Genomic DNA, 10,031 nt, shown 5'->3' on the forward strand with positions numbered 1-10,031 from the left:
CATTGTGCACAGGTTGGCTTAGCGGTTAGTGAAGTGGTCCCTCACTCATCCGCCCGTATTCAATACTCGGTGCTGTCGGGGGAAGTCTTACATAACTCTTAAAAGGTTACATTCGCATTGTGCATAGATTGGCGTAGCGGTTAATGAAATGGTGTCTCACTCAACCGGCCCGTGTTCGATACTCGGTGCTGTCGCTGGAAGTCTAATATAACTCTTAAAAGGTTACATTCGCATTGTGCATAGGTTGGCTTAGCGGTTAGTGAAGTGGTCCCTCACCCAACCGGCTCGTGTTCGATACTCGGTGCTGTCACCAGAAGTCTAATATAACTCTAAAAAGGCTACATTCGAATTGCGCATAGATTGGTGTAGTGGTTAGTGAAGTGGTCCCTCACTCAACCGGTTCGTGTTCGATACTCGGTGCTGTCACCAGAAGTCAAATATAACTCTAAAAAGGCTACATTCGAATTGTGCATAGATTGGCTTAGCGGTTAGTGAAGTGGTCCCTCACTCATCCGCCCGTGTTCGATACTCGGTGCTGTCACCGGAATTGTAATATAACTCTTAAAAGGTTACATTCGCATTGTGCATAGATTGGCGTAGCGGTTAATGAAATGGTGTCTCACTCAACCGGCCCGTGTTCGATACTCGGTGCTGTCGCGGGAAGTCTAATATAACTCTTAAAAGGTTACATTCGCATTGTGCATTGATTGGCGTAGTGGTTAGTGAAGTGGTTCCTCACTCAACCAGCCCGTGTTCGATACTCGGTGCTGTCACGGGAAGTCTAATATAACTCTAAAAAGGTTACATTCGCATTGTGCATAGGTTGGCGTAGCGGTTAGTGAAGTGGTCCCTTACTCAACTGCCCGGTGTTCGATACTCGGTGCTGTCACCGGAAGTCTAATATAGGCTAACTCTAAAAAGGTTAAATTCGCATTGTGCACTGGTTGGCTTAGCGGTTAGTGAAGTGGTCCCTCACCCAACCGGCTCGTGTTCGATACTCGGTGCTATCACCAGAAGTCTAATATAACTCTAAAAAGGCTACATTCGAATTGCGCATAGATTGGTGTAGTGGTTAGTGAAGTGGTCCCTCACTCAACCGGCTCGTGTTCGATACTCTGTGCTGTCACCAAAAGTCTAATATAACTCTAAAAAGGTTACATTCGCATTGTGCATAGATTGGCTTAGCGGTTAGTGAAGTGGTCCCTCACTCATCCGCCCGTGTTCGATACTCGGTGCTGTCACCGGAAGTCTAATATAACTCTAAAAAGGTTACATTCGCATTGTGCACAGGTTGGCTTAGCGGTTAGTGAAGTGTCCCTCACTCAACCGGCCCGTCTTCGATACTCGGTGCTGTCACCGGAAGTCTAATATAACTCTAAAAAGGTTACATTCGCATTGTGCACAGGTTGGCTTAGCGGTTATTGAAGTGTCCCTCACTCAACCGGCCCGTGTTCGATACTCGGTGCTGTCACCAAAAGTCTAATATAACTCTAAAAAGGTTACATTCGCATTGTGCACAGGTTGGCTTAGCGGTTAGTGAAGTGTCCCTCACTCAACCGGCCCGTCTTCGATACTCGGTGCTGTCACCGGAAGTCTAATATAACTCTAAAAAGGTTACATTCGCATTGTGCACAGGTTGGCTTAGCGGTTAGTGAAGTGTCCCTCACTCAACCGGCCCGTGTTCGATACTCGGTGCTGTCGCGGGAAGTCTAATATAACTCATAAAATGTTACATTCGCATTGTGCATAGATTGGTGTAGTGGTTATTGAAGTGGTCCCTTTTTACTTTCAGTGAAGCTTGTTTTTACGTCTAATAAACGTAGAAACATGTTGACTAACTGTATTGTTCCGTCATACTGCATTTTTGGCATCTTACTAAGAAATATAAAAATTGTTCTCTAATGTTGTGTTTTAAACTTATCATTTTGATACTGTGCATTTTCCTAATAACTCTTAACTTTTAAAAGGTTACATTCGCATTGAATTCCTAATGAAATCTTTGTGGATGGGAAGAAGAAATATTAAGAATAAAAAATCATTTAACACCGGCTGACTATTTATTGCAGATGAACTACACCGGTGGCCTTCACAGTGTATTTATTCCATTAACTTTTATTAGCCTCAATTCTCACAATGTCATAGGCTACGCAATACGCATGTGACCGCCTCTGCGTTTGATATATGTACTATGTTTTGACATCTGTATTTTCCAAGCATGGAAAAACGTTTTCACAGCGTTTCAGTACAGTATTACTGTAAATTGATGATTTCTCTGTCAACTAACAGACTACCGGTTGTCAAAATCATGAGGCATATTTAAAGTGCCTCTGACAGGAAAATATATTCGCTAAATTTACCTAAGATACCAAAGAGATGACACTAACAAACTTCCCTGACCAGAAAATCGTAAAAAATATCAACAGGCTACTAAGTTACACGCATGCAAACTTTCGTTAATTTCGTCGAATCTGGCACTCATTCAATTGCGAAAATAAAAACGGCAACGCCGCTGTGACGTCACCGTGGGTGAGAAGGATACATTCTTTCTCTGTGGTGAGTGGTGACTTGGTAAGGTATGGTATGACTACTGCAAAACGTGAATGTGTGGGGCTCTGCTGATCTAAAGCATGTGAAAAATGAGAACTACCCAAATGAAAAAGTCAACTTATTATTACTATCAAGTTTAGATCAAATATGTTGAGTTTATTTTTATCAAACAGCGTCTCACTTCCGTTGAAGTTGCAGTTTTTTTAAACTCCTGTAGGGCTACAATTTTGATAACTTTTTAATTGTCCTAATCTGGCTATAGCCGTTTGCAGTGTAACAACAGTATCTCACAAATAGTAGGCTACCCTTAATTTATGGTTGAGTTTATGCCTGCAAATTGCTGTTTATGTGACAGTGTTAGTGACAAAGACCGTGTGCTATCTTTTCACGCTTTCCCACAAAACAAGGTGCTGAGAAGAAAATGGTCAAAGTTTTCTTCAAGTGTTCGAAAGTGGGATGGGCCATACAAAACTAGTCGTATGTTCTCTTCACTTCACTGGAGATGATTTTGTTAACACTACTCAAGTAAAAATGAGCTTGAGTAAACTTTACATTTTGAAGAAATCTGCCATACCAATAGCATCTATAAAAGCACAGATGCAACCAGTTGCTGATGATAATTCCAGCACTTCTAAACAACCACGTATGCAAAAACGTACCCTCTTGCACAGGTAAAGTAGGCTTTTACATGTATAGACTCTGCTATGTACGGTAACTTTATAACTAAGATTTTGTTAACACGGCACTGACAGCTTGCATTGCGCAAAGCTCAATGCTTGCAGTTTCAGCACTTTGGCAAAGTTTTCGAAAGTAGCCTACCATTTCTGTGGCTCTTTACGTTAATGGAAAATCGCCACACGGAGGTACACTGTTAAGTAAAAGGTATATAAATTTCCATCCCTAAGGGTGATCTCTGTTTTCCACCCTATGCTTCTGTAGGGTGGATTTTTCCACCAAAAATGGTGGATATTTCCACCCTTGAGCAATGGTGGAAATTTCCACCCCCAGCAAAATCCACCCTAAACTGTGGAAATTTCCACCCTAGTCTCTGTTTTCCACCCTAGGCTTATACACTCATAGGGTGGATTTTTCCACCACAAAAAGTGTAAAATTCCACCCTTCATCTGAGGTGGAAATTTCCACCTCAGTAGCATTTACTCTCAGGCTGTCTAAATTTCCACCCTTTAGGATGGTCCTAATTTTTACCTTATTACTTTTGCTTGAGTTGGAAATGTCCACTCTACAAGTCAGACTGTTTTTTTTATCGCATTAATTCGTGTTCCTGTTTTTTTGTTGCACTTTCTGCCTCCCTATCCGTCAGGTTGCATAAAAAGTGTTCCTTGCACAAGTGTTTTTCAACCTTTCTTGAGCCACGGAGCACTTTATGCATTAAAATAATGTTGCGGAACACCAAATCAAATTTTATAATATGGGCTAATCCATAATGCAATAAAATAAACAATACAACAACAGTTTATTCACTTTCAGCTTTTCTCAATGCGATATCTTGGCCTGTTTGGATGAGCACAATTGCACAAAGTTGATATACGGGCAGGAATTGCAGAAAGGCAAACGCAAAGCAGTTGTGATTTTAATTTTCGACCTGTGTTCCATAGAACGCTAGTCCATTTTAACAATTTCTTGCGGAACACCTGACGATCTTTTACGGAACGATATAGTGTACCGAGGAACACAATCATGTTAAATGTTAATGTTAAAAATCAATGTTAAAAATCACTGCCTTACACCAGCACTACCAAATTGTTATTCAAAACTGATTTATTAAAGCTTGCACAGGTGTGCTAATATCAACGGAAACCGGGAAATGTCACACAGGTAATTTAATAGTTGTAGCGTTTCGGCGACTTCTTGGGGAAAGTTAATATCAAATATCCAATACGTGTGCAAAAGCAGAAGCAGTGCAGTTTCAGGCTCCTCGATGTGGCATAGCAGTTGCCTTTGCACGTGTAGAGAAAATCCCTCGGATGTGCTCCAGATAAGGAGTTGTGACTTTTGTCAAGCTGAAACTGTCATCCTGTAAAACAATATGTAACATTAGCATTGATCCAACCTTATAAGAATTATAGGCCTATGGTAAAACTGATTATACTTGGAAAAGGTATAGATTTATACGACGCTAACGAATTGTGTTGTTGTGACACACTACCATCTCTATGGCACACAAATAAGCTATACAGAGTTATTGTCAATGTAACAATTTCGTACCAATATAAAAATGGCAGGCAAATGAAAGCAGCATTCAGCATTCAGCAGCATTCAGCAGCATTCAGCTATTCAGCAGCAAAATGTGACCCTCGAAAAACTGTTTATGATCTGATTAATAAAATATTTATCCAATAGAATTCAAATTTCAATTCAATTTTGATCATCTCATCTGCATTTCATTTCACTTTTAATTTCATCTTCGATCAGGCAAAACAAAACGCTTTTTTTAAGAGCTGTAACTTTAGTTCTCATTTCGTATGTGTGCAAGATATAGCAGTTTCTCAATTGTTTAGATTAGACCATAGTTTTGTTGTTATCCTGTATATTTTTGTCTAATCTTTAGTATTTCTTATTCAAGGTATAAGGTGTTTTAAAGGCTTGATGAAGACTACTAGATGCAAATTGCATAACCGAGAACGATTGTTATGTCGTTTTTGTTTTCACAATGTTAAATGTTGTCGCGTTGCTTAGTTATGTCTATTTATGGTTAAAACAAACTCCTTTAACATGAACACTTTGACTTTTTTGCAGAATTTGTGCATAAAAGAACAAAACAAAAATTCGTCATGACACGGTTTTGTTTTCAAACGCACTTACGTTTCTAGAAAATAGGGCAAACCGAACACTTCGAATTGCAACATTGGCGGATTTCGAAACGAAACTAAGACAAAGAAGTAAAAAAACATAAAAATAAATTGCTTTTTTTAAATTAATCTTAAAGCTACTTGAAATTATTGGTTCGTTTCAGTTTCAATTCTTTTATTTAGTTTTGCTTCTCACCACGATTCTTGAAATTTCATTTGCTCAAATAAAATTCTTTTAAAACATCCAAAGCTTTAATGTGTCAAAACGAGAGCTGTGGAGTTGGGCGAAAAATATACGACTTCGACTTCTCGATTTATAACTGGCTGACTCCGGCTTCAGTGTTGTAAGGTTTTTTAGGGCCTCCAGATTGTTTTTTGGAGTATTCAAAAAGAATACAAAAAGAATAACAATCAGTGGTTCTATGAAACGTTGTGCGTTAAAGTTGTGTTGTTGTAAGTAATAGAAGCTTGGTCTTATATATCTAATTGCATGCAGTTTAAAATTGCAAACATTGTTTATCGTTTTGTATGCAGCCGGAGTTGCAGTCTTGCCTTTTTTTTTTTAAAACTCCTATTCCAGAGCCCCGATAAAAACCATACGCATTTTTGCAAGCAAAAAAAAATGGAAAAAAAATTCTCTCTCTTTTATTTGTGACGTCAGTGGACGTAGAGCCCGTGATCTCACCTCTTTTTTAACGCTCTGTCTTGGAGAGTGCACTATTGCGAAGAAAATAGAGTTGGCATTCCGCTGATATACGGTTTAACAATTTTGACCACTAGGTGCGGAATTAGCGGAATCATCATCTGTAAATGATGATGATTCCGCTGATGTATGGTTTAACAATTTTGACCACTAGGTGTGAGTAATGAGTTGTGAGGCATTTTCCGACAAATTTTGTTTCATTAAGCAAGCGCTTAATGTGAATGCGGGATATAAAATGAGATATAACTTTTACTAATATTGCAAGACAGTCATACACATTCTACGATGATCATCATTTTTCCATTTTGTTTTTATTTTGATACATTCTAATAGGTGAAGTAGTGCCTCCTACCTTACATAGTGCTTACGTGCATTATGATACGGATACTGCGAGGTAACAGCATCAAAACGTTTAAGTAAAAAATGTAATTGTAATCAATTATAGCTAGCGGTAGACTGATGACTTACAGCGCCAATTATCACAAAATGCTGTATTCCCTCTTTGAATACAAGTGGTAAGCACAGCAGAGCTCTCCAGCGATCTGCAAATACAAAATAACTATGAGCTGTGCATAATTAATAGATAAGGTAAATGTGGTGCCAAACTCAGTTACTAAGTTTCGGGAATGAGAAGATAAAGTTGTCATCACACTAGGCCTTCGGCACTAACGAAAGGAGAGTGGCCAGTTACTTTCTCTTGGCTTTGATATGTACTTAGAACAGTAGACACAACAAAACTATCGTGCAAGACATGACAAGTTGCCAGAAAATATTAAATATTCTCACGCTAAATAATTCACAATACAATATTATCAGACAATTCTATGCAATGTAAGTTGCTTCACCTATTTAATCAAATTAAATAAAGAGTTACCGGTATGGGTTGGTGGTTTAACTGCTTCTTCTAGTCAAATGACAAAACTAGAGTCCTGTTTTTTTTTCGGTCATTTATCGGTCATTGACTTATTTTTTAGCAAAATGTCCGAAAAAAATATAGTCAATTCGGTCAATTGCGGCCGGATGTTGCAAGGTTGAGTTTCGCTGATGAACGTTGAAGAAACGTTTGTCTGTTCTAACTTTTCTCAGATAAAACACGACGACGTTTCTCAGCGAAACTTAATGTTGTAGCTAGTCAGGAAGTGCAAATTTTGGTTTGGAGCAGCTACTTGAAAGGAAATATTTTCATCAGAAAAAATGAACGAAATAAATAAAAAATGACCGAATTTTTTCAAGTCATTTCGGACAAATTACCAAAAAGTCTCAGCGAAAAAAAAATACCCAGAATTTTCTAGACATTGGGCTATCTGAAAGCACGCTCCATCAAGTATGAGCTGGGAAAGGCAATAATAAAAACTTTGACCCGATTCCACATGTGAGAGTTTGTCTCTTTGATTTGGTTCTGCAGCCAGAACGATTGATACGAGATGTTGAACTTCGGTTTGAGTGCAAAATCGTTTTACAATGTTATTAGTTCCTCCTTAAAAATTCCATCTTCGGAAATATCACAGAATAGGTCGATTATTCAATCATAGATTTCTAACTGGAATACATCCTGGAATCGAACTCCCATGTCTTTGCGTACTTCTTGAAGATGATTAGATATGCCTTTGCCACTGGTATCAAGTTGATGCAAGCTTGAGAAGTGGAAAAATTCTCGTCTAGCTAAATTTCGCTGATACAACACGAGCTTATTTCGTTACGCTGAAGGGATAAATTCAATTCATTAAATTAGGAAAATAGCCTATGTTTGACAAGTAGGCGATATCACTTTTCACAACCAGGACGTCATTTACAAGGGCAGGATCACAACTCTGCAGAAATTCCTTGATAGTTTCAAACAGCGAATAAAATCGTGAATCAATTTCTCTGGGAAAGCCAACGTACTTCGGTGTGGAGTAGTATGCGCTCAAAAGCTTCATCATTCTCATTGCACAATCATTTGAATAAGCGTGTATTCAGAGCGTGCGCTTTAATTTTATTCACTGCTTTGATGACAGTCTTCAAAGATAGATTAGGACGAACGCTAGATCAAAATACTCTCGGATTGAAAGATCGGATTTGCGTAATCGCAGTGCTTCAAAGTAAGTCACGTGTTACGACCTCACCAAACTTGTAAGGCACTGTGAAGCGACTTTGCCAACATAATTGCCACAAAATCTGCCACAGAGCTCTTATAGTCACCGTCTTCTTTTGTATTTCCTTGAAGCGAAACATGACAAAAAATGCTTTGCTATCATCTTCTTGTAACTGCCCCGATTTACTCTCAGCGCTCCCCAATCGCCCACTTTATAGCCAGCGCCCCCTTCATGATTGCAAACGCCCACAGGGGGGCGCTGGCGCCCACTTTGGAAACCACTGGTTTAAATGGTTAACTGGTCAAATGTTTTAGACCTAACCTTGACAGCATTTGGTTTTATAAGTTGTGACAAAAACAAACAGTGTAAACAAAAAATACACAGATTACAGAATATATATAATAACCTGCTACGACCTACATGTTTTTTGTTGTTACAATTTAGACTGGTGTTACAGCATATATACACAACATAAAGAATACTACTGTAGATAGACAAAAAGTCAATAACTTTGGTTTAATTAGTTTGACAATTATAGTACGGTACTAGAAAAAGTCACAATGTTACTTACCAAACTATTTCGTGTCCAAGGTGCAGATCGTCCAAAGTAACGCAATTACGTAGTTGATTTCAATATTCTACTTCAAGGGGAAATTCATGTATATGAACAACTTAGTTCACTAGTTGTTGATAATCCACGATGAAGTCACAGCGACAAACAAAACAATAGCACTATCCCCTACAGTAGGTTTCATACAAAGTTTTGCTGTGAATTAAAGAAATAACATAACTTCATTTTAAATCGTGCTTTTCTCTGCATTATGACTACCTCTAGCTCTGCCATCAGGGCTCTCACAAATGAAAACCAGAAAATCCCTAGAGCTATGTCAAAAAATCCCTAGATGGCATGAAAAATTCCTAAAAATAATTAGCGCGTTACATTGGATTTCGAATAAAATGTAGCCTACCGCATTTGCTTTCATTCAATCGTTTCAACACTATTTTCAATTCAGCGTGCTAGATAATTCATTACATTTTTTTGCACAGTTCCGTATCATCTTTAAAACATCATTCAAATATACTGTATATATCAATTGAATACTAAGATCTAAGATAAAAAAGTGAACCACGGCTAGTTTGTATGACAGGCTGACAAAGTTATTGCAAGTCTAAACAAAATGACAGTTTTTACTCAGATATTGTGTAATTAGAATAATAAAAGTTGCATAATGATATCCATGTGACAGGTACACTTCACTGTCACAACATCAGGATAGCCTTATATAGGCAACTACACTGTTGTTGCTACCAAACATTACATAGGTAGTGTCAGATGAATATCCGACAATGTTGCACATTGGCAGTGGCACAGCCAGAAAAAATTGGGGGGAGGCAAATACGTGATGAATTCAAGAGAACAACGAAGTGTTTGATTTGAGACATCGCCACCTGATGGATTTAGCAAGGGAAGCAATAATACTTTGGGGGGTTAGAGCGTGCCGAAGGCACTCATATTGTAGGGGGTCCGGGGCATGCACCTCGGAATTTTTTTTGCAAAATTACACTGAAATAATGGATTATGGAGCTTTCTGGAAACACTTTTAGGGTAATATTTGTATGAAATTTATTAGCAGATCAACAGCTATTCACTTATTAAAGCCAGCTCTTACACACCAACGAGCAAAAACTGCGGCTAAAATGAGAAAACACCAAAAACTCAGCTATACAAAAACCCAGCAGAGTAAGCGATTCTGAAATATTATCACATGACTCTAGAAAAGCGTAGAAACTCGTCGAAACGTCTCAAAGGCCCAAATGTAAAGTCACGTACGCCAAAAGCAGCAAATAAAACGTTTAAGATATGACCCTAAATTAATTGAAAAAACATAAACCAGC

General features: G+C 38.4%; 1 long non-coding RNA gene across 1 annotated transcript; it reads right to left on the reverse strand.

Annotated features, from left to right (window-relative positions):
* Nucleotides 1-4,321: 4,321 nt before the first annotated feature.
* LOC145785045 (uncharacterized) lies at nt 4,322-8,856 on the reverse strand. The gene is made up of 3 exons (XR_014291109.1): nt 8,707-8,856; nt 6,529-6,602; nt 4,322-4,582 (listed from the first exon to the last, which is right to left on the reverse strand). It is a non-coding gene; the product is annotated as an uncharacterized LOC145785045 (long non-coding RNA).
* Between the last annotated feature and the right edge of the window lie 1,175 nt (nt 8,857-10,031).

This window comes from Aplidium turbinatum, chromosome 16 (genome assembly GCF_918807975.1).
Source record: "Aplidium turbinatum chromosome 16, kaAplTurb1.1, whole genome shotgun sequence".
Lineage (NCBI taxonomy): Eukaryota > Metazoa > Chordata > Ascidiacea > Aplousobranchia > Polyclinidae > Aplidium > Aplidium turbinatum.